The 6,024-nt window shown below is 47.6% G+C and overlaps 1 non-coding gene across 1 annotated transcript; it reads left to right on the forward strand.

Moving 5' to 3' along the window:
* The first annotated feature begins 478 nt into the window (after nucleotides 1–478).
* On the forward strand, nucleotides 479–553 carry TRNAI-GAU. The gene has a single exon. It is a non-coding gene; the product is annotated as a tRNA-Ile (tRNA).
* Nucleotides 554–6,024: the final 5,471 nt, after the last annotated feature.

Genomic DNA, 6,024 nt, shown 5'->3' on the forward strand with positions numbered 1-6,024 from the left:
TACTTAAAGACTTTTTTGATGAGATCAGTGGTAATGTTAACATACGTGATTTTTAAAATATTCTATGTAAAGTGTCAACATTTGGAAGATCTGCATAACCCAGTGATTCAGAACTTTCAAAATGACCCTTGCATGGTCTTAGAAAATCACGCATGAGTATAAGGTCCTTTCAAAGTGCAAGATAGGCCTGTGAATTTTAATGTAAGAGAGTATGAAAAGCTCATTGATATGATTTCAGGTTCCTAGTTGCAGTTAGCCTTTAGTATGTTATCAAAGAATAATACTCATAATTATCTGAAGACTGTTGAAATATTTTACCCTCTGGACTCAACTAAAGTAACATATCACAATAGACTGAACGCAGAAGTAGATGAGTCCAACTTTCTTCTGTTCAGCCACACATTAAAACTATTTGTGAAAATGTGCTTTTTGTACTTTTCTCACCCAATATTTTTGTTTTGAAAAATATGGTTAGGCTGGCCAGTTAGCTCACTTGGTTAGAGTGTGGTGCTGATAACACCAAGGTCAAGGGTTCAGATCCCTGTACTGGCCAGCTGCCAAAACAAAAAAAAGAAAAAGAAAAATATTATTTTTCATAAATATATGTCATTTATGTTAATCCATAATGAATTCATTATTATTATTTTTGAATGAATTAATAAATATTTTGGAAAATCCTCACTTTTAACTCCTGATACAATAGGTATTGATAGGAATGACCCACATAAACAAAAGCTCTCTGGGGCCTGGATAATTTTTAAGTGTGTAAATTGGTCCTGAGACCAACACGTTTGAGAACCACTGCTCTAGGTAGGAGGGAGGCTTTGTGCGTTCGTGAGGGAAGTGTTCAGGTGGTGGGAGGTTTTTCTGGCTGTTGGGGAACAGTTAGAGCTTTTGTGGTAGCTGGCATTGGAGAAGTGTATGGTGGGACGCTGGGCACATGAGAAGGAACCACAGGAAGAAAACGTCACCCGCAAGAGCTGTGTCAAAGGCAGAGACGGTGGCTCAAAGCGAAGACACAGCAGCAGAGAGGGAAAGATTGTAACATGTGTCTGCACGTTTGAAGTGTGTGGTGTTAATTTTATGTGTCAGCTTGTCTGGGCTGTGGTGACAGGTCATTTGGTGTAACTCCAGTCTGGATGTTGCCATGAAGGTATTTTGCAGATGAGATTAGCATTCTGATGAGTGGACTCGAGTGAAGAAGCCACCTTCCACAGTGTGGTGGCCTCATCTGATCAGCTGGGGGCTCAAGAGCCTTCACTGGGACTGAGTTTCTTGAAGAAGAAGGAATTCTGCCTCCACGTGGCCTTTGGACTCAAGACTGAAATAGCAACTCTCACCCAAATCTCCAGGCCGCCGACCTGCCCAATGGATTCCAGCCTTGCCAGCTCCCAAAATCACTTGAACCAGTGCCTTAAAATCTATTTTTCTCTCTCTCTTCCTGCCCCCCTTTCTATGTATGTGTGTGTGTATGTCTTAATGGTTCTGCTTCTTTGGAGAATCCTAATACAAACTGAATCAGAAAAATGAAAACATGGATTCATTCACATAATTACAAAAGTTGTGGGAGATGTCCTAGAAGACGGATTGGGGAGGAACCAGAGGTGAAATCGTGCTTTGCTTCTTGAAGTAAGGGCTGTCAGCCACCAGCATGGGTTCACTCTCAAGGTGGTTCAAAATGCAGGTTGTCGGGCCCAGACTAGCCCAGGACATTTATTTTCATGTTAACATGTGAGACATACAGATTCTGAGGTCAGACTCTGCTCTGAGATCCTTCTCATTAGTGGTTGTTCAGACTCAGCTCAGTTACTTACCTTCCCTGATACTCAGTTTTCTCACCTACAGAACCAAGGAAAGGACGTATCTTGTTGTGAGGATTAAATTGCATTAGATAATGTATAGACTTAGGACTGCTTCAGAAAGCTGTGCAGCAATCTTCTGTTTTCATGATTTTTAGTACTAGGGAGGGTTGAAACAGGGAGCTGCTGCCCTCAGACACTCTTCCCTGGTGGGGATTTGCCAGTCCGGTCAATTGAGTCCACACCATTCAATGATTTAGCCATTATTCCATTTATTCGCTTGCCAAGCATTTAATGAGTTCCTACTGTTACTGAACCCCAGTCCGGCTGCCCACCCCAAACAAAAACAAATGACCCCAAATCAAATGTTGGTGAAAATGAAGTCAGCTTTTACTCTGGAACACCAGTGACCTGAGGAGGGATGTTAGGCTAACCCACCTCTCCAGTAAACCTGAAAGAGAATGATCAGAGTAAAATTATCTCAAATACTCAGCTTTACTGAGGGGTTTTTAAAGAGGGGCTGAGGAAATGGAACTTGGGAAGCAAAAAGCAGGAAGGAGGGGGTCATGTAGGGGCCGGGTGCAAATTCTCACCCGTGCTGCGTCTGGCTTCTGTTCTGTCCTCGACGTTATCTTAGAGTCCTGCTGGATCCTGACCTACTTGGGGGGGGGGGATCAGCATAGGTTTATGGATGTCGTCCTTGGTTTCTCAGGGCCTGGATAGTACGTGCCTCATGGCAAGTCTGCAGCTCCAGACTGACTGCAAAACAACTTTACATTTAGGTAAATAATGTCATCTCATCCTGTAACCCAGGCTCGAAATATCAAATAGCCATGGGAAAAGAGGAAACTCGTAGAAATGCATGCTAAGAAAAGAACTCTTTTTTTTTCTAAAGCCCATGCTGCCTTAGGTCCCAACACGGCTGCAGTCCTGCATACTCCAGCACTAGCATGTGAAAGTGCTGAGTTACCTGCTGTAATGACCCACAGGTCTTCTCCACATTCGGCCAGATAGCCTAGAACAGACACATCGTTGTGACGGCCCATCAGTGCGGGTGGAAGGGCAGAGAGCACCAGAGGAGATTTAACTCTCATGACGCTCGATCCTTCTCAGACAGTGACAGCTGAGATCCCAGATCTTCAAACCAGAGTGCAGTGTAGGCACTGAATAAACACAGATCCTCAGGTAGATTAATTGATTTATTACCTACCTGGTTTTCAGTGGAAAGTCGCTAACTTTTGTCTGTGGGCATAAAAGAGAATGTGTCTTCTGAAACAGCACAAGTCTTGCCCCGCAGCTGTTCAGACTGGGGCTTCCTTCTCTGGAACATCCAGGAGTGGGCAGCTCCTGGGCACTGCCAATGCAGGCAATCTTCTTTTCCTCTAAAGACATAAAGGATGGGTTGAGGTGGGAGTCGGCCTGTGGGTGGAAATACAGGAGATTGATAAGATCACCAGCAAAGCATGACGTATAATTAAGAGTGCACTGGAAGCCCGCAGGGAAGGCAGATCCCATCTCCAGTCCCTCAGCCACTCCCAATCGTTAGAGGGCTTTTATGTGAGCTCTCTAAACACTTTGAAGCCACTCACTTTATTACAGAAAACAGATGGGAAAGCGTACTTCCCTGAGAAGGTAATTGCCAACTCTAACTTCCGATTCTCACTCTGACCACTCGTGGTGTCACAGTGGGCGGCGGTAGGAAAAGACACTGCAGCCACGCAGTGAGCGTGGTGCCCCGACCTGATGGAACATCCCTCGGGGCTCCCGGCCTTGTTCTCTAAGTGCTGAGGTGCAGCTTGAGAGACTCGAGGGATGGGCAGGTGCAGCGTGAACTTTATGAATCACTCAAGCCTTCCTCCTGTGTGTTTTGACCTTTCAACGAGCTCTTTGTGCATTTTGTAGTTAAGGGACTCGTCTGGTCCAGCTTCATTGATTAGTGGTTACTGGATTGTGAACTCACGTCTCTATTATTAATGAGCCGAGTGGAGTACATACAACTTGATAGTTTGGGTGGCTTACTTTTGTGTAAGCCACCACGCCACAGATAAGGGAGGCTCCAGAGGGTTCCAGAGGGCTCCAGAGGGCACGATAACTCGGACTGGGAGCCTCTCCTGCCACACCCCTGCTGCTCCATAGAGTCCCAAGGTCCACCAGGGAAAAGGCCTGGTTTAGGTGTCCTGTATACTATGGCACGCAGCCTGCTGGAGAGAAAGATGGCTCTCAGAGGTGTTACGAGCTGCCTTGGACATGTACAAGAAGCCCCTACACCAGTCTCCGGAGGTCAGGGCGGGCTTCCGAGGGACAGTGCCATCTAGCTGAGCTGTGAAGTGGACTTGGGCTTAGGCAGGCAGATGAGAAAGGCTGGGGTGACATGAGGTGGTCCCAGGAAGCGGGAACCACAAAAGACCAGCAGTGAGAGGGTGGTGTGGAGACTTATCTTATGCCAGGAGGTTGGCAGATGAGGACAGTGTGAGACCCTCGGGGAAGCCACGGTTGGCCCAAGGTCCCAAGTCAGCACAGGAAGAAGGAGGCTGATATTTTGCAAATAAAACTGAAACAGTTTTATATTTTGAATTGTCCTTTCAATTGCATCTGCTATAGTCTGAATGTGTCCCCAAATATATATGTTGAAACTTGGTCACAAATGGGACAGTCACAAGAAGTGGGCCTCTAGGAGGTGGTTGAATCATAAGCGCGGGGGTTGGCGCTTCATGAAAGGGCTCGAGGCCGAGTCTGCTGCTTCCCACCCCGCGCCATGTGAGGACAGGGAGTTGGCACCCCTGCCCTCCGCTCAGCAGGCACGGGACCTGCCACACCCTGGTCTCAGACTTCCAGCCTCCAGACATGTGAGGAATAAACACCAGGGTCAAGGGTTTGGATTCCCGCACTGACCAGATGCAAAAAAAAAAAAAAGAAAAAAGTGAGAAATAAATTTCTGTTCTTTATAAATTACTCAGTCTCAGGTGCTTGGGAAGAGCAGCACAGCCGAGACGGCATCCGATTAAAGCACTGCACTCTGTCACATCTTGTTTCCACAACCAGCCAGGTTTGCAGGAGCCCTGAGTGGGTCTGCAGCTCCTTCTGAGGGCTTGCTGAAGCCCCTGGCACCCCTCTGGGGACATCAGCCTTCGTGTTTGTACTGTGACCTGGCTGCACAGGAAGGGCGGTTATTTCCCGGTATCCACGGGGCACAGGTTCCAGGACCCTTGCGGATCCCCAAATCTGCAGATGCTCAAGTCCTGATATAAAATGGCAAGTGTTTGCAAATTACCTACCCACGTCCTCCTGCACGCTTTAAATCATCGCTAGATTACTTATAATACTTAGTACAGTGTAAATGCTATGTAAATTGTCATTATACTGTGTTTTTAAAATTTGTATTTTTTATTGTAGTATTGTCATTATTTATTTATTTTTCCCTTAACATCTTCAATCTGAGGTTGGTTGAATACAGAGGACTGACCGTATTTTAAAACCTCGGATACATTTGTATTCGTAAGAGAATGCCTTCAACGCTGCTGGGGAGACAACACTACATCTTGGGAAACAGCTCAGCAGCAGCAAACTGCCCCCGGCGGAAAAGCAGACCCTCGGAGGGGCAGGGGCCCGATCGCTACCGCACTCGCAGCCTCTCCACCTGTCTGCTCCGGGAGCTCGGGGCGCGCCGCCCGCTGCAGCCAGCTCTGACACTCCACTCCCCACACGTCTGTCCTCAAGGACAGCTTTGCCTTCTTCCTCAGCAGTTGCTTTCTCTGCACTCACTCGGCGCTGGCCATTTGCTGCTTCGTATTAATATCACCCTTTTCGTTGCTTATGTCTTTTCCGCCTATTTGGCTTATAAACTCTTTTAAGCCAAGGACCCTGCCTCATTACCTAAAACACTTCCTGCACACCGGGGGCATTTGGTAACTGGAGCCAGGAGAAAGGGAGGCAGGCCGGGCTTCCAGGGGAGCTGTGCAGTGCAGTAGTGAAGAGTCGTGGGCTTCTAGGTGGAGACGGGCCGGGCTGGAGCTCTGTTTCCTTTCCTGCATGATCCTGAGCAAAGGCTTGGCTGTTCTGAGGTTGTTTCCAATCTGTAAAATGAGAGCAATGCTTAGCTCGCCTGTTGTGTGGGGGGGAGGTGATGGGCAGCACAGAGCTCCTGCCCGGCGCCTCGCGGGATAAATGGCAGGCACCGTTGCGCAGAGGCTTTCCCCAGGAAGCAGCTTTGGCCAAGGGCCCGGAG

The sequence above is a fragment of the Galeopterus variegatus genome, unplaced genomic scaffold, assembly GCF_000696425.1.
Source record: "Galeopterus variegatus unplaced genomic scaffold, G_variegatus-3.0.2 Scaffold2911, whole genome shotgun sequence".
Taxonomy (NCBI): domain Eukaryota; kingdom Metazoa; phylum Chordata; class Mammalia; order Dermoptera; family Cynocephalidae; genus Galeopterus; species Galeopterus variegatus.